The 19,560-nt window shown below is 39.4% G+C and overlaps 1 pseudogene; it reads right to left on the reverse strand.

Moving 5' to 3' along the window:
- Nucleotides 1-6,865: 6,865 nt before the first annotated feature.
- LOC112391728 (poly(A) polymerase type 3-like) lies at nucleotides 6,866-19,212 on the reverse strand (annotated as a pseudogene).
- Nucleotides 19,213-19,560: the final 348 nt, after the last annotated feature.

Below are 19,560 nucleotides of genomic sequence, written 5' to 3' on the forward strand. Positions count from 1 at the left end.
GGGGGGGAGGGATAAATTGGGAGTTTGGGATTAACGTATACACACTACTATGTATAAAACAGACAACCAACAAGGACCTCCTGTAGAGCACAGGGAACTCTGCTCAATATTCTGTAATAACCTAAACAGGAAAAGAATTTGAAAAAGGATAGATATATGTCTATGTATAACTTAATCACTTTGCTGTGCACCTGAAAGTAACACAGCGTTGTAAATCAACCATACTCTAATATAAAATAAAAATTTAAAAAAATTCTAGGGAATTATACACATCTGCTTAAAACAAAGCTGATTAATAAAACTTAAAAAAAGAATGTCAATCATATCACTTCCTCATTTAATATTCTTTACTGATTCCCCATAGCCTGGAGTTCAAACTCCTTGTCACGAAGAACAAGTGTTTTCCTAATTTGCCTCTAACAGACTTCTGTCAGTTTTATCTTCTGCTCCACAACCTTTTATTCGGGACATACGGAGCCACTTGAAGTTTCCAAATATGTTGTGCTCTTTTAGGCTTCCATGCTTGTATTTATACTATTCCTTGGACCCGGAATGTTCTTTTTCTTTTGAGTCCTGTTCACCCTTTCTCTAATACCATGCTCTCTTTTAGGCTTCCATGCTTGTATTTATACTATTCCTTGGACCCGGAATGTTCTTTTTCTTTTGAGTCCTGTTCACCCTTTCTCTAATACCATGCTCTCTTTTAGGCTTCCATGCTTGTATTTATACTATTCCTTGGACCCGGAATGTTCTTTTTCTTTTGAGTCCTGTTCACCCTTTCTCTAATACCGTGCTCTCTTTGAAACCTTCTCTGACCACTCCCTTAGCAGAGGTAGTGGCTTCTGCATCCAGTTTCTCAGAGAGCACTTTGTATGTCTGTGTACTGGCATTTATTATTCCACCGTCAGATGTCCTACCCCTGCTCGCATGACACTGTGAGGTCCCTAGAGGCAGTTGTGTCACTGTCCCCAACGCCCAGTACACTGTGTTTCTGCAATGGAGAAGCACTTTGTGTTGAAGCTCTTTAAGAGGTGTTGAAGCTCTTTACAGGAGGATTTCATCTCGACATGAGTTAGAACTTTTAAACAATTATAGCTGTTCAAAAATTGAAGAGGCTGCCTGGTACAGAGTAGGTGCTCAACAAATAAGTGGATTATTGAATGAGCTGTGAACACTTGAATCTCCTGTCACTAGGAAGTATTCACGTTTTTGACAGGCTCATTCAAGCATCATAAGAAGTGCTTCATGATGAATCATTGAAGAATTTTCATCAAGAGTTGATGAAATACAGTTAGGCTGTATTTCACTATATTTTGGGATGTATCTATCTATCTATCTGTGATATCTATCTACACACACATATACATATGTATGATTAAAATAATACGAATTTTTTTCTACATCATATTTCTTTCTCTTTTTTCCTGCTTGAGGATTTGATTAGGACAGTCAAGTGTGAATATTATTTAATGTATTTTTCTTTTACTTTCAGCAACTAGGGCTATTCATACCTTCTCAATTCGTTTGCACAAGTCTTCAGGGTAATTCTTGCTGCTATTAATGACTAAAGTACCTATGTGATAGGAGTGGATTGGAAAAGTTAATACTTTGAAGGGAAAGGAAAATCCTCATAGTTCCTCTTCAAAGTTAGAGAAAAAGAAGAGAAATTATGCAAAAAGGGAAATGGCATGTTTCATATTTTAATTTTTAAGACTGACTTGTATGTGATAATTTATATCTCTTTGACTATAGCATTTTTATGTAACTTTATTATTTATCCAACTTTTCAAAGTGTCAAAATTTATATAGGAAAGGTACTACCTATTATTATGATGTACCCTTCGGTGTACCATCCTCTACAATCCTTGACATGAAGTGATGCTCTTGATATTATTGAGGTAAACAGAATATCCTAAAAGAGAATCTTCCCTGATACAAGGACAGGATAATACCACATGGAGGAAAGAAGGGGTCATAGTTAGGGATGGTACAACAAATAGACAAAAATTACAAAAGTCTACATCAACTGTACTCCAATAAAAAAATTTCAGAAGAGCAAAAAAATATATATAAAAGTCTCAAGCAAGAGAAATTTATTTCTCCATCATATAAGAGGGTGAAGGTAAGCTGGTGGTCCAGGGAGAGTAGGCAACTCTGCTCAGTGAGGATATCAGCCAACTAGGTCCTACTTGATGCTTTGCATTCCCGAGGACAGCAGTTTTCAAACGTTAGCATGTGTCAGACCTGGAGGGCTTTTTAAAACACAGAATGCTGGACCCCAAGACCAGGGTTTCTGATTCAGTATGTCTGGGGTGGGGAACTGAGAATCTGCATTTCTAAAAAGCTCCCAAGTGAAACTGATGTTGTCAGGGGACTAGACTTGAAGAGGCACTGTTCTTGAGTGCTGTCCCCATCCTCCCTAGCCCCCAGAAGGGAAAAACAGAAAGCAAAAAAGATATGACCCAGAGGTTACACATACTTCTTCTGCTCAGATTCTTTTAGGCAGAACATAGTCAAATGGCCACATGTACCTCCAAGAGAAGTGAAAGTACAATAGCTTCTATTATTAAAGGGAAGAAGAAATCATTCCAATATTGAGTCTTCTGACTTATGAACAAGTTATATTGTCCAGGTTATTTAGGTCTGTGATTCTCTCAGCAATGTCTTGTATTCTTCAGTGAGCAGGTCTTTCACATCTTCTATCATAATTATTCTTGTTTCATATTTTTGATGCTATTGTAAGTGATATTATTTTTAATATTAAAATTTTGAATGTTTGTTGCACATATATAGAAATACAGTTGTCAGTTCTTTCCAAAGAGATCTATAGAATCAATACAAACCCAGTCAAAACCCTAGCAGGCTGTGTGTGTGTGATATTGACAAACTGACTCTAAAATTCACATGGAAATGCAAAGGACCTAGAAGAGCCAAAATAACTTTGAAAAAGAAAAACAAAATTAGAAGGCTAATATCACCTAATTTCAAGACTTATAAAGCTACAGTAATCAATAAACTATAGTAATAGTGTAAAGATAGAAAAAAAGATCAATGAACCAGAAAGGTCCAGAAACAGACTCACACATACATGGACAATTGATTTTTGACAAAGGTGCAGGGCTTCCCTGGTGGCGCAGTGGTTGAGAGTCTGCCTGCCAATGCAGGGGACACGGGTTTGTGCCCCGGTCCGGGGAGATCCCACATGCTGCGGAACGGCTGGGCCTGTGAGCCATGGCCGCTGAGCCTGTGCATCCGGAGCCTGTGCTCCGCAAGGGGAGAGGCCACAACAGTGAGAGGCCCGCGTACTGAAAACAAACAAACAAACAAACAAACAAAAAGGTGCAGAGAGAATTTAGTGGAGAAAGGATAGTCTTTTCAACAATAGTGCTGGAATAACTGGATATCTATATGCAAAACAACCAGAACAAACCAGTTCAAACCTTATACCATATACAAAAGTTAACTCAAAATCTCAAAATGGATCAGAGACTTAAATGTAAAATCTAAAATGATAAGACATCCAGAAGAAAGCAAAAGTAAAAATCTTTGTGACACTAGGCTAGATAAAGATTTATTAGCTATGACACAAAAAATATGATGTATAAAATAAATATTAATAAATTCAACCTCATCAAAATTAAAAAACTTCTCCTCTCCAAAGGAGAAAAGAATGAGAAGACAAGCCACAAGCTGGGAGAAAATATTTGCAAAGCATATAACTGCTAATGCACTGTATCCACAATATGCAGAAAACTCTCAAGATTCAATAACATGAAAATAACACAGTTAAAAATGGGCAACAAAATTAAACAGACTTAACCAAAGAAGCTACATGCATGGCAACTAAATACATGAACAGATCCTTAATATCACTATGTATCAGGAAAATGCAAATTAAAACCACAATGAGATACTACTACACACCTATTAGTTGGCTAAATTAAAAAGATTGGCATATTAAGTGTTGACCAGGATGTGGAGCAGCTAGAACTTGCCAACTATGCTGTTGGGAATGTCAAATGGTAAAGCCACTTTGGAAAAGTTTGGCAGTTTAACTTTCTTAAAAATTCAACATACACTTACATATGACCCAGCCATTCCACTCTAAGGTATTAACCTAAGAGAAAAGAAATCATATGTCCATACAAAGAACTTTTAAATGCATGTTCACAGCAGTTTTATTTGTAAAAACCCCAAACTGGAAAAGAGCCAAATGTCCTTCAATAGGTGAATGGATAAACAAATTGTGGCATATTCATACAATGGAATGTTACTTAAAAATAAAATGGAAGGAACTAATGATCTATACAACATGGATATATCCCAAAATTTCTATGAAAGAGTCCAGATATTGAGTACATATTGTACGAGTCCATTTTGATAAAACTTTGAACATGAAAACTTATCTATATTGACAGAGCAGATCAGGTGTTGCCTGAGAGGGTAGGTGGGATGAGTAAGTGAGAGGAATTAGAAAAGGCATGAGGAAATTTGGGAGTGATAGAAGTATCATTACCTTGAATGTGATAATGGTTTCATGGATTTATACGTATGTTAAATTTATCACATTGTACACTTACTGTGCTTATTGCATGCTTTATATCTCAATAAAGTTGCTTTAAAAAAGGAAAAGAAAAAAAATAAGGATCAAATAACATATGAGTTATTGTAGCTTATATTGATTTTTAAAAGATGTACTAGAATTCAATTGAACTAAATGGATGTTTGACTATTTTCAACTATTTTAAAAGTGGTTCATGTACATGAAAGCCTAAGCATGGATGAGGTTCAAGGGATATTTTAGTTCTGTTGTCTTCATGTTACCAAATAGGGAACACGTATCTAGAGTCAGAGTGATTGAGAGGAAGATCTTGGAAGACCAGAATTTTAGTTCTGATTTCTCCAAGTGTCCTGGAACTAGCTTATTTATCTGACCAATCTAATTTTGCCACCTGTAAAATAGACAAAATAATACTTAGCTCAGAGGACAGGGTGGAGAAAGGAGGCAGAATAGCTAGTAAAAGTGCTGTTAGATTGTTTGAAGTAGGAATAATTACTATCCCTACATATTCTTTTTCCGGACATTCTCCTTAGTTTTTGCACTCCCTGGAAATCTCTTTTGTCATTCATGTCATTCAACTCCAGTTGGCATCTTTCCTATTTAAAGCAAAAAGTGTTGAGTCGGCAGATTTGACGGACTTCTGAAGCCTCTAGTGACTCGGGGCTGACAAAACTCTTAACTCTTTTTGGCCCAGAAACGGAAGCTCAGGGATTTGCCCTTTTCAAGTTGCTTTGGAGGCAATTGTGGCTTTTCCCCAAGCTTGGTCTTGCAGGGGCAGCCGATTGAGTGAAGGAGTGAGTCTGCTTTTATACCCAAGCTGAAGCTTTGAGTAAAACTTAGCTGCTGTAAGAGGATTAGGGGAGGGCTGGAATGCACTCTTTGCCAGATTGAAGTGCTAGCATCTCCCAAAGGTGTCTGTTTGGGGCGAGTCATTTTAGCTGCTTATATCGGTGCTCAGCACAGACCCTTGTACAGATGCTTCAGAGAAACAGCACTGAGGTGTCCACAACTAACACATAAGCATTATCACCAAGCACTAAAGTTATAACGAGCAGCCTGTGAGACCAGCTGGGATGTAGAGAATGGGCTTTTGTATAATGCCTTCTCAGGGACAACCTTTCCCTTTCCTATAGGATAGAGGAGAACTTCAACCAGTGCGGTGCTGGTAAATGCTTAACCACTGGCTCCGGGCGGTGGGGAGAGGACTGATTTGTAGTGTCTTCCGATTTCCATGATTTAAATACTATCGTCATGGTCAATTTCAAGTTTCTAATATATTGTCAACCAGCTCACAAATTCCACAAAGTTTAGATTGGCTCTCAAAAGCCAGCGCAAGCTGACTCCAAAACGCCGCTGGATTAAACAAACCAGTGGGCAAGGGCAGCCATAAAGTAAAGCCAGGGTCATTCTCCATATCTCGCCCCTAACTCTCCCTCTGGACTAGCAGGTCTTGTTACAGTTCATGAATTGCCTAAGGTCCCACCAACACTCAGAGACAGAAATGAGACTTCTTCTAAAAACTAAAGAATGGATAAGATATTGGTTTTTTCCTTCTCATACTTTCTGATTAAACATGAGTGTGTCTTGTACAGTTTGAGTCAAACCTACGAAAATTTCTCAATTATCAGGATCAAAGTTCCCTTTAAAGGTAGTTGATTTTTAATTTCTGGGCTGAAATGGTGCCCACAGATGCTGAGAAAGAAGATGCTGTGGGGTTCTCTCTGGAACATTCCCCAAGCGTACTAGTTCTCAGTGGGGTCAGAGTGATGCACCCCCTGGGGAATGTTTAGGAAATTTGTTGGGAATATTTTGAATTGTCCCAATGATTTAGGTGCTTCAGTGGCTTAAGTGTCACCATAGCATATGGAGAGGCAGAGACACTCAAGATTTTGTAATACCAGGACAGTCTCACAAAAAGAATGGTCCTGTATTCTGTACAACTTCAGATGTTCCCAATAGGCACCCATGTAAGTGAAAAACGCTGTTTACAACTTTCTAAGCCTGGAATGTAACACCATTTTACCTATGAACATACAGTAAATTTTTACCATGTAAACATATACAGAATTTTCTAAGAATGCAACTACGATGTAAGTGGAAGGGAAATTATGTCACATTTTGGTGAGAACATTATCAAGCATGACATAATATTACCGAGTTATCTCCCAGTTTGGAACAGCGTATCATTGCCCAGAAGATGGCCTAGTGTTTGTAGTTATTACACACTCAAAGTGATTTAAAGTATATAGGAATAGAATTGTTTAGCCTTTATTTCAAGATGTCAAATAGAAACAAAAGTGTGTTTTAAATCTTAACATTTGTTGTAGATAAGTGCAAACACAGGACTACTTCATTATGTTTTCTCATGTATTCGCGTTTGAGCATTTCCACCTTGAAAAACATATCATTTCATTATGTTTACTCTGTCCACTGTCCAGTCCAGCACCCTAGTCAGGAAACTAGGGAACTCAGCTCCTCTCTCCTTCCCACTCCTTAGATTCATTCACTATGTTCTGTTGATTCCATTTCCTACTTGTCCTCTTCTCCCACTACACCGGTACTGCTTTAGTTCAGGCACACACTATTTCCTGTCTAGACCATTCCAAAGTCTACCAATTAACCTCTCATTGTGCACTCTCCCTACCCCACTCCCGCCAACCCATTCTCTACACAAATGTTAAATGATCTTTCTAAAACACAAATCTGGGAAAGTTGCTTCCCTACTGAACATTTCACTGGGTCCCTGCAGAAGAGAGGATAAAACCTAGACTTCTCAGGATGGTGCCATGAGACAGTCTCTGTTGATCTCCGTCTGCTCTCAAATCAGACTTTGGCACAGTGAACCATCACGCCATTTCATTTCTCTGCGATTTGGACACACTGTTGTATTCGTTAGGAAATCTTTCTCCTCAGTCCTGCCAGCCTGGCAAATTTCATTCATCCTTTAAGACCCAGCCCAATTTCCTGTTCCAAACCTCCCTGACATGATGGCTTCAAGTGACCCTAGTACTCCCCTTTCTTAATGATGTTTAGTGAACTCTATTAGAACAGTCCGATTACTACCAGGCGTGACGCCAGCCCACTGTCCCACTTCCCTGTCCATATAAGATGATGGCGAGGGAATAAAGACGTCACCATTGTCAAGGTTGACCTGCCAGTTGGATGCGGGCAATTGGAGGCTCCCAGCCCTCTCCCCTGTCTTTGGAATGTACATTTCACCCACCATTTCCACACTAGGAGCTATTTCAAGGACACAGCCTTGAAGGGTAAGATATTGTTGAGACCATCTGGATGGTACATACATGACTGAACATAATTAAGGCCTCTATATACATTTTTAAGATTCCTGCCAGCAGGTGCAGAGACCTGCTCATCTTGTGGTCCCAAGACAAGCCTCCTAAGTAATCTCCCTGATTACACCTGCCACCTACCAATCTGGAGTGGTCTGCCTGTTTCATTGGTCTCTCCTCTGGGTAGGGGGGCCAATTTTAAATTTCACCCAGGTAACCAACCAAATTCCTGAGGTTGCAAACTAACAGTGACCCTTGGCCTTGAGGGGAGGGCTGTCCTTCCCAGCCCTTGCTTTACCAGGATGACAAAGCCAATGAGGAGGCCTTCAAGAGGACTACTTGAAGGATGGGAGGAACTGCATCTTTTTTTAAAAAAATTAATTAATTAATTTTTATTTGTGGCTGTGTTGGGTCTTCATTGCTGTGTGTGGGCTTTCTCTAGCTGTGGCGAGCGGGGGCCACTCTTCGTTGAGGTGCACGGCTTCTCATTGCGGTGGCTTCTCTTGTTGCGGAGCATGGGCTCTAGGCATGCAGGCTTCAGTAGTTGTGGCACGTGGGCTCAGTAGTTGTGGTGCACAGGCTTAGTTGCTCCGCGGAATATGGGCTCTTCCTGGCCCAGGGTGCAAACCCATGTCCCCTGCTTTGGCAGGCGGATTCTTAACCATTGCGCCACCAGGGGAATCCGAGAACTGCATCTTGATTCCTGGCTGGATTTTTTTTTTTTAAAGTATCTTTTTATCATGATTTTTTAAGCACAAATGCCCACGCAACTTTTACTTACAAGGTAGTTCTGTATAGACTGAATTAAAAAGTTAGTGACCTTGATATTACAAATTATGTACAATTAAATGTAGTTCACAGGGTACATAATTACACTTCTCACTTCAGAGGACAATTATAGTTGAGACTGAAAGAAAGTGTAATGTCCACTCATAGGTAACAGAATGGGAAGTCTCCCTGAAGTTTTTGCAGATGATTTTTTAAAAAAATTATTTATTTATTTATTTATGTATATTTTTGGCTGTGTTGGGTCTTCGTTGCTGCACGCGGATTTCTCTAGTTGCGGTGAGTGGGGGCTACTCTTTGCTGCAGTGCGCAGGCTTCTCACTGTGGTGCTTCTCCTGTTGCGGAGCACCGGCTCTAGGCACACGGGCTTCAGTAGTTGTGGCACACAGGCTCTAGAGTGCAGGCTCAGTAGTTGTGGCGCACAGACTTAGTTGCTCCACTGCATGTGGGATCCTCCCGGACCAGGGCTCGAACCCGTGTCCCCTGCATTGGCAGGCAGACTCCCAACCACTGCGCCACCAGGGAAGCCCTGCAGATGATTTTTATTTGTTATTGCACAGTGTGAATTTCTAGGGGAAAAAATAATACACTAACCCTTGGGTCCCATACAGGCAAATTAAGATGGCATTCTTCAGGTTGTTTCAATAGGACTGGCTTTTGCCATTCCCATTTAGAAAATACCAAGAAAAATTTATGTACAGGAGTTGATGCTATTGCATTTGGACAAAGCTGGCAAGTTCTTGCTACTAGCATAGCCCAGGAAACACCACAGAGGAAACCTAATATATTGGAATAGATGTGGCATTTAGCCCACAGTTCAATAGATCTCAGGCTTAACCTGAAGTTGTCAATGTTTAGTACTAGATGTAAAATTTCATCAGTTACCCTGCAACGTTAAGATTTCTTATGTATCTTGCATCTAAAGTTTTAAGCAGACTGTCATCTCTTAAGTCCAAGTCTTCTGGAATAGTCTGCAGTGCTCATCTGGCAAACAAAATATCAATCTCTATCCCATGAAAACACAGCTTGATAACTTATTACAAATGCCTCTTCGACAGCTCTTACATCTTTTACTTCTCACTGTAATTTCAACTTATCATAGAATGAGGTGAAAAAGTCGCTTCGATCATCATGTCTTGGGGCAACACACAACGCATCAGTATCGGTACCTTTCGTAGGTACTCCTCATCCATAAGATCCAAACGTAAAAACTCTTACCAGGTTATTTAATTTTCCCCAAATGAAAATCCTGCGCTGCGGTTCTCTTCCTCTCCCAAAACCCCCAAAGGACTTGAGTGCCAATTAGTTTCTGTGTAAGTAGGCGGTCAGATTCCTTGGGGGATGCTAAACTGACGGGACAGATGACGCCACGGTGCTTCTGCCGCGGCTGCGCTCGCCATGATCGCCGCGTAGCACTGAGGCCACTTCCGCCCTGGGCGCGGCCACTGAGGCGGAAGGAAGAGGGGGCGGGCCTCCGCCCCGGGTCCGCGCCTCAGCCCCGGGTCCGTGCCCACCCCCGCTCCCGCCTCAGCCCCTGCCGCCTTTACTGCTTCTCCTCCTTCTCCTTGGTCCTCACGTGGCGCCGGAGCGCTACCACAGCAACGTTCTAGAACCCTGGCTGGATTCTTGCTGAACTTCAAAATCAGTAAGTCCTCCACGTTACCGATAGAGCCAAGTGCGGTTAAGAGATTTCTTGCCAGAAAAACAGTGATAAATACCATTTCTGCAGAGCTTATCGTATATCAGACCCTGAATATACATTATTTATGACTCCAAAGAACCTTCTGGGATCGGTATTATGTTCTCTTTTGCAGAGACACGCTTTGAGAAGCTAGGTTACTCTTGGTGACTGACTGCTAAGTGGTGACGTAGATACTCTGTCCTAGGGTGCTCAGCCCATTCACTTTGGATTATCAGGGTCTCAGAGTAGCGAGGTAGGAGAAAGACCTGTTCACTTCCTTTTTTTTTTTTTAATTGAAGTATAATTGATTTGCGGTGTTGTGTTTCACCAGAGTGATTCAGTTATACATATATGTATATATCTAATTTTTTCAGATTCTTTTCCCTTGTAGGTCATTACAAAGCGTTGGTTATAGTTCCCTGTGTTATATAGTAGGTCATTGTTGGTTATCTATTTTATATATAGTTGTGTGTTTATGTTAATCCCAAACTCCTAATTTATCCCTCCCCACCTTTCCCCTTTGGTAACCATAAGTTTGTTTTCTATGTCGGTGAGACCTGTTCACTCTAAAGACACGCCAATCATAGTAAAAGTGAAAAGAATAAAAATGAGACTAAATGGGCAATCCAGCATTATTACTCTTTGCAGTTTTTAATGCCATTATATAGCAGGTACAGCAGTATTTCTGTTTTTTTTTTTTTTTTTTTTGCGCGGGCCTCTCACTGTTGTGGCCTCTCCCGTTGTGGAGCACAGGCTCCGGATGCGCAGGCTCAGTAGCCATGGCTCACAGGCCCAACCGCTCCGCGGCATGTGGGATCCTCCCGGACCGGGGCACGAACCCGTGTCCCCTGCATCGGCAGGCGGACTCTCAACCACTGCGCCACCAGGGAAGCCCTGTTTCTGCTTTTAGAAAGGATACTAACTTTAAAATAATGTACTGCCAATGTCGATATTTTAGCTTGTTTTAAACCTTTGACTTCTTTCTGGTGTGTTACAAGAATTTTAAATTTCTCCACTTCTAAAACAGAGAATATCTCTTTTGAACTAAAAGTCATGTTACTCTTCATTTTTTATAGATTTCAGGGCATATTCACAGATACTTGCTAATTTGGTTCCCACAATCACATTGTGATGGAGAGAAGTGGCTATCAGTATCTTACTGTGCGCACGATGAGATACCAGGTGCCATCAGAGATACACAGTGACTCCCTCAAGGTCTCACAGCTGATCCAAAATAGGGTTGAGACTCAGTCTTAACATCTTCCTCCTCCAAATGTTCACTGTGATGTCTCACCATCCACATATCTTTTTCCTTAAATTTCTTAATTTTTAAATTTCTTAATTTTTATTAAATTTAATAAAAAGCAATATGGAAACATGAAGACAGTTTGTTTTTCTTCACTAGATTTAAATTTAAATTGTTAAATTTCTTAAATACTGAAGAAAAGTACTTCATGTAGCAATTTATCAGGACTTAAAGGCTGGAAGCTGAGGGTATGTACAAGTTATTTCTGAAATTCTCCTTATGAAAAGTGATTCTTAATATAGATTACGGTTGCATCACACGGTTGCCATAGCTAAGAGCTATGAGGTTTTCTTATGTTTAAATTTTTGAATAATTAAATGAACAGCAGTAAGTACAATGTAAATTTCTTAAACTTAATTAAAGGATACCCCTATAGAAAGCACTATTGTGAAATGTATGTGGAATGATTAAAGCGTTTAGTACATATAGGGTAATTTTTCCTAGTGCTTAAAAGGTCACTAGAAAGAAAAAAGTGACAAATATGCTGTTTTAAGCTTTTTTTTTTTGCCACTTTAAAAATGTCACAGTGAGTGAAAGGAAAAAGCTGCCCGATAGCAGATGAATGGGTATTGACAGCTGCACCAGTGTTAAATGCTGCATGGCAGAAAAATCTAGGGAAAAAAACGAAACTGTATTCGCGTTTCCATATTGCTTTTTATTAAATCTCAATAAAGAGACTTCGACTTTGATTGATATCTGAATTTGATAATAAAAGCAATTTGTGAGACAAATCCATGTACACACAGAAAAGATAGGTATATAATATGACATTTTAATCATGCACTAAATGTAAAATGATCCTGACACCACATGTGATATTTTATGGTGTCCATATGGTATTGCATATGCAGCTTATAATATACAACTGGTATCTGGATAACATATGATATAGATGTAAAGCACAACCTACAAGCTTAGAATTCTATGGTTACACACACACATGCACACACACACAATATTCATGCTTTCTCTGTGCTGAATATACATTATACATTTAACCCTTGCGCCTGTGTATTCATATTGTGAAGGGCTTGGATTCCTTTCTAGGGACATGTTAGATTTCTTTTGGCTTGAACAGCTCTTTCCCCAGAAGCCTGGAAAATTCATCATGTTGGATAGCCAGGTGTTCTCCATTTGCAAATATTATTACCTTGTAGGATTAGAAAAAGGTTTAATTATGAGAAAGGATAAATAAACAATGCAGTAGGCAGAAGGGCCCACCAGGCCCCTTTGTTTGGGGGTGTCCTCTAGGAACTCATGGTCTCATAACGCAAGGGGGAGAATTTCTAAGCCAGAGACTACAGGGTCTCTGCCGGCAGACTCTGACTCTCAGTCGCAAGAGGAGCCCAGAGGCTAGTGTCTTTTGCTCTTGATTGTTCTTTAACATGGATATTCCTACAGAGCAGGCCTGACTGTTACCCGGAATACCCATCATTCCCAGGATGAGCTCATCTACCACACCCAATCTTAACCACCACAGGCAAATCCCTTGTACATCTGTCTCCCCCACTAGACTGGAGCAGAGACCCATCCTTTTCATCCTTGGATCACTGCTACCTAGTACCTTACCTAATAGGTATTCAGTAAATATTGAATGAATGAATGATTGCACCTGTATCTTAACCTAAAGTGGAACACCTTTCTGGAGTTCTTTAGTACTGGGGATAGCTTGTTGTACTTTTGTTGTCTGGATTCACAAATCGATAAAGGCTGTCTGAAAGTTTCCTGAGTTTTCTCACTTTCAGGACCCTCCTTCTGAAGTAACTCTTTCAGACTCTGCTGTCACAGTTTGCTCTGCTAACAGTGAGCCCACAGTTATATCGAAGATGCTGTTTCTCCCTGTCTTTGGGGTTTCTGGTTATGCAGAATAAGAAAAGGAACTTGAGAAAGAATTACCAGACATCACCTTGGGTTATGTAGTTATAATCCACAAAGAAATTGTGAATAGTGTTAATGGAAAGTACCTGGACTTTGGAGTTTAATTTTTTTAACTTTGCAAACATTTTAGAGAGTATAACCAAACACCAAAAAAATTACATTAACAAAATCCCTTTGTTGTATAATTAGAACATTCTACCAGCATATATAAGTTTTGGAAGTGAATGCTGTCAGTTTTTATTTTAAAAAATATATCTTGTGATGGATGAACAATAATCACACCTGGAAATGGTTTTATAAATAAGAAAATTAAATCGCATGAAATTATATTCAAAGGTGCTAATGAGTGTCAGTATTGCCTAAAAAGAGAAAAGATGATTTTTTAGACCCTCAAAATGTGCTTATGTGTTAACTAGATGTATTTATGTTTCACAGCCAACTATGCTATAGTTTATATGCACAGAAATTGCATTAATGCCTTCTGAGCTGTGGTCATTTATATTATTTCCCACAATAACAATGCCTCTAATCCTTATTACTGAAGAATCCCGCCCTAGAGTAGGTAGCTTGAGCTATATAAACATGATACAAAACAAGCGTATGAAAACTAAAACTCTGTTAACCTGTTAATGCATACGGGATTAAAACCTATGTTTTACCAAACCGTGGTAGTTCATTTTTTTCTCATTGAATCAACTGAGTTTTCAAATGAAGTCAAACAAATAAATACTCTATTTATTATTTAGTTTCCTGTTGACAAAATTATAAGACATATAATGATTTTGAAAAAAATCACCTAGTCCATGGTTTCTCATCCCAAGTTATCCTGCAGACTGGTGGGACACCACAGTTTCCTCACCTGCTGGACCACTTTACTCCACGTTAGTTTACACCCCTTTAAAGATGATCTCCCCTAGGTGTTCTTAGGGAAAAAGTACTGATCAGATTTCTCAATTGGCTAAAATAATGTAATTGTTTGGTGTTTTCTGATCTCCATTTCTGAACCAGTAAAGCTAATGTTGATTTCCAAGGGGAATAACAGTTAGGCTGATGATTTTCTCTTCTTCCAGCAGGAGTCGAAGCTCACAACTTTGCTCCTTACACTTTGTCTTCTCTCTGTTGCTCCTGGGAAGGTCTGTAGAGAAATCAGGTGGTTGTAAATTAAGTATCTGTCCATGCCATGTTCAGTTGATCCTGCCAGTGGAATGACTGAAAACACATTTCTTGCTAAAAAAGGATTAAAATAGGTTCATTCTTTGTTGAGTATGTGATGGGAGAGGAGGCTTCTGTGAAGCCATCAAGGCTTCTGTGCTACTGAATTGGGCCAGCAGGAGTTGGTTTTGGCCTCCCAAAGAGGCGTGGGTTGGGAGAAGCACATTAGAAGTGCGGGGTGGTTATCCTCGCGGAATATATCACTTAATCTGAGGGTATTTGGGAAGAGTTGGCTATAATTCAGTAAGTTAGAAGTTGGCTGAAATACTGGAATCGATACCTCTCTCTTTGATAAAATTATCAGGGGACTGTTAATGATCCCAGGACTGTTAATGACCACGAGCCAGACTTACAGAGCATTTATAACTTACTAAAGCTCTGACTACATAAAAGCCGTAAGTGAACCATTCTTTATTCAGTTGGCTTTGCTTGCCAATCATAATGGCCATTTGGATTGGTGGTACAGTCAATAGATTCTCTCTTTAATAGGCTTGCATATATCAGGTTGACCTTCTTCATGCTGTTGTCTTTAAGCATATGGACACAGTGGCATCAGAGTGAATTTCACTTGTTTAGGTGGATTTTCTAGGTGGCCTAAATGACTTCTGTGTATAAGTTGAGCACATTTGAAAGTCACATGAACACTTAAGTAATCAGAAAACTGTATGGTTTATGGAGGCCATAACTTAATCTCAGGGAATAGCTGATGTTGTGAGAATAATTTAGGTGCTAAGAAAATTTAGTACATCATATAATAACTAACTAAACAGTACCCTAGAGGTGTGAAGAGTTATTGTCATTTCCAAAGCTGTGTAAATTATTCCCAGAGAGTAGCTTAGCATGCATGGAAGAGAATTCAATGAGCCACCATAATCTTTTATAATACCTGGGTTCACCTTTGAAATCTATTTTGGACTTGTTTCATTTCTTTCTCTTTTTTAAAAAAAATATTTATTTAATTTATTTATTTTTGGCTGTGTTGGGTCTTCGTTGCTGCATGTGGGCTTTCTCTAATTGCGGCGAGCAGGGGCTACTCTTCGTTGCAGTGCGTGGGCTTCTTATTGTGGTGGCTTCTCGTTGTGGAGCACGGGCTCTAGGCGCGTGAGATTCAGTAGTTGCAGCACACAGGCTCAGTAGTTGTGGCTCACAGGCTCTAGAGTGCAGGCTCAGTAGTTGTGGCGCATGGGCTTAGTTGCTCTGCGTCATGTGGGGTCTTCCTGGACCAGGGCTTGAACCCGTGTCCCCTGCGTTGGCAGGCGGATTCTCAACCACTGTGCCACCAGGGAAGCCACATTTCTAATTTCAAGTTTATAAAACGTGCGCTTCTTTGTAGAATTTTTGGTCACATCACCACCTTTGAAATCCCTTTTCATTCTTGGTATCTTCTCAGAATTTATAAAATAGCTTTCAGAATTCACTATAACAAAGTCCTTGCTCTAAATTTTGTTTCTTTTCTTATTTTCCAAGAAGAAATGGCCACTGGTTTTTAGCCATGTCAACTAACTCTGAAATTTCTCAGTTTAAAAGCAATTTTAAGAATATATTTTGGAAGTACATGAGATATATGAATTACATGAGATATACAAGTTTGGTGTTTTTCCAGTCTGTATTTTAATGCAACACATAGTTCATATATATACTTGTATATACGGTACTATTTTTTTATTTAAAAAAATTTTTATTTTATATTGGAGTAAAGTTGATTTACAATGTTGTGTTAGTTTCGGGTGTAAAGCAAAGTGATTCAGTTGTACATGTATCTATTCTTTTTCAAATTCTTTTCCCATTTAGGTTATTACAGAATATTGAGCAGAGTTCCCTGTGCTATACAGTAGGTCCTTGTTGGTTATCTACTTAAATATAGGCTGGGTGTTTGGGGTACTATCTATTTTTATACTGCATATATATGCAATAGATGTAGTACACATCAAAACTCATAATAATGAGTTTTGTAATAAAGAGGGGAGGCAGGAAGGGGAATAGAGGGAACTTCAACTGTATTTATAAGGTTTTATTTCTCTCAAAAGTGACTTGAAGCAAGTGTGACAAAATAGGAGCGTTTATTAAAACTATGTAGTAGATGCATAAGTGTTTATTATATTATTCTCTGCATTGCCCTGTATTTTAAAGACAGTTTTAATAGAAGAAAAGCTATCTAAAGCCATTTTCCTTGATGTTGCCTTCGTGCTGAACTCCTTCCCATCAATTGCTCTTTATTTAACTTCTTAAATTCTTGTCCTTTTTTCTTCTTGAAAACCAGAAAATTACTGTGGCATTGTTTACAGAATGATGAAAATCTCATTTAGATCTGGATTGCAAAATCCTTGCTAATTCACGAAAGCATTTATTTTTTAAACATTAGTTTAAGTCTGTTCCTCAGACTGTCACATCTTTCTTCAGGGGTTTCTCATAGTCTTAGACGACTCCATCTGCTTTTCTAAAAGGAGAACATCAAACCAGTTTGTTAGATGTGACACAATTAGATCTCAGATGCTCAGTTGGCTGACCATTTGTAAACGTATCTTCTGGAAATTAGGAATAGACCAAAGAACTCTGACTTTCTCTACGGCTTTTATGTAGCCTTCATTTTGTGTGACTTTGGTTTATATTTCTATACAGCTTCTTCTACTGGGAACATGAATAATTTTGGTTTAAAGTCATTCTCCCCAAATAGTACTACCACTGGTTATTCATCGATGGTTATTTCTCCCCTTCTACTTTTTTTTCCATCTTCTTGTTGAATTGTATGGTTAGCAGACATTTGGTCCGTGCCAAAATTTTTTGGATATTTGGTTCTGTCTGAAACCATTTGGCACGGACCAAATGTGCTCATGGACGTTTTGGATTGGACCAAATTTCAAGGAGCTTTTGGTGTGGACCATATGTCTTATGGACCAAATGTATTATGGACTTTTTGGATAGGACCAAATGTCTTGCAAGGGAATTGTGTACTTTAGAATTCACGGCAACTAATTCATAGTCAAGAGATATGTTTCCCCTAGTTGTAAAAATTGTGTGTGACTGAAGAAACAATGCATGAAAAAAAAAAGAGCACACGTACATTTAGTTAGGCACAAAATAGTTACATCCTCTTGAAAGCCCAGGAGGTCTGCTACTTCACCAGCGGATTCTCCAAATGACAGAACTTTGGTGTGGTCTTTGATATAAAAGATCAAAGAACTCAGCTTTGATAGTTTAGTCAAGCAGACAGGCTTGATGTGTCCCAACTCACAAACAGTGATGTATAAACCAGAATGCCAGTTCGTTAATTTACTGTGAGAAAGCTGTGGAGGATGCCAGTGGTTCTTCCATTCTCTCCTTCTAGGGGAAAAAAAGAAAACCTAAGAAATAATGTATAACCAGAAGGTCTGGTAATTATTGTATCAGAACAGGAGGTGTTGTTTGGATGATCTTGATCTGAAATACCCCTCCTGTGGCTAAGTTATTTGAAGTGCTCAAACTATTTGGCCAGAGTACTGCCTCACCTGAACAATCCTGGATAAACTTTAAGGAATTCTTCCTCTTTTGGGCTCGCATTAGGCTTACTGACATTCTTTCTTTTTGCAGACTAGCCGAAGTAGAACTGAATATGCCACGGATTTATGTTAATACTTTAGATAATATATGTAAAACACTCAGCCCAGTGTCAGGTACAGAGGAACAAATGTGGCTTGCTGGTTCTAGGGACTTTGTACATCTTAGTGGCAAAATCTTGGGCTCTGCAGCAAGCCTGCCTGGGCTTGAATTCCAGTCCTGCCCCTTACCAGTTGCACGGCCTGCAGTGAGTTACTGATCCCCTTTGTGCTTTACTTTGTTTAGGGGTAAAATGGAGACAGTAGTGTACCAATTTTATAGGATTGTTGCTACGATTAAATGGGATTAAGCACAATGGCTTCTAACGTTGCATTTAAAATTGCAAGCATTTAACACTGTCTATTTTGCGTTAAGATGACACGTGTCAGTCATGATCGGTCTTTTGTTTCTCTTGAAACACAACTACTCATTTAGTTTTTCTCTTTGGATAGATTATGTTATAGGTGACCCATTTACTTTGTCATACATTGCTTGTTGATAATTTTACTAATTTTTCCTTTTATACTTGTTGAATTCAGGATTGGAAACATACCAACTACAATAAAATCTGTAGGTTATTGTTGAAATGAAATTCAGACTCCCAATAGTATACACTGACACATTCAGTATTATGCATAGTCCTTATTGTAAAGCATGAGCATTAGAAATGAATGCTCAGTAGTTTACACAAGAGACAATAGTTTGTGTTTCTGTTGCAAAGCCAGGGAGAGGATCTGGCAGTCAATGAATGGCACCAATACTTTCCTGAGGCAATATACGTTTTAATCATCATTGTTACTGTATATATACCCATATTAGAGTTAAAGAGAAATGTTCTAGAGAAAAATTCCTGAGAGCTGAAATTCACTTACCTTTCTTGGCCCACCTGTACACCCCCTCCCCCCAGTTTCCTCCTGTGGGTCATCTTCTCTCAAGAGTCCCTTCCAGGGCTGCAGAATCACACCACTCCAGAGGATGCCTTTCACATTGCATCTAAGTTAATTAAGCCCCTGGAGCTGTGCCACGTGGTTGCCCTGAGAGTGGCAGCCCAGCAGCATCCAGCTTCCTACTTCCATCATCCTACTGCCTCTTGATTGGCACTGCGGGGCACCAGCCCAGGACCATCACTGTAATAAGAGGGGAGTCAGGAAACAATTACACATTGCATCTCTGGTGAAGAGTGAGCAACAGAAAATAACCATGTTTTTTCTCCATACCTTGAATTCTGTTCTTTTTCTGTGTGTGTTGTAGAAAACTTGAGCTCAAAAGATAA

Source organism: Neophocaena asiaeorientalis, unplaced genomic scaffold, assembly GCF_003031525.2.
Source record: "Neophocaena asiaeorientalis asiaeorientalis breed wild unplaced genomic scaffold, Neophocaena_asiaeorientalis_V1.1 scaffold150, whole genome shotgun sequence".
Classification (NCBI taxonomy): Eukaryota; Metazoa; Chordata; class Mammalia; order Artiodactyla; family Phocoenidae; genus Neophocaena; species Neophocaena asiaeorientalis.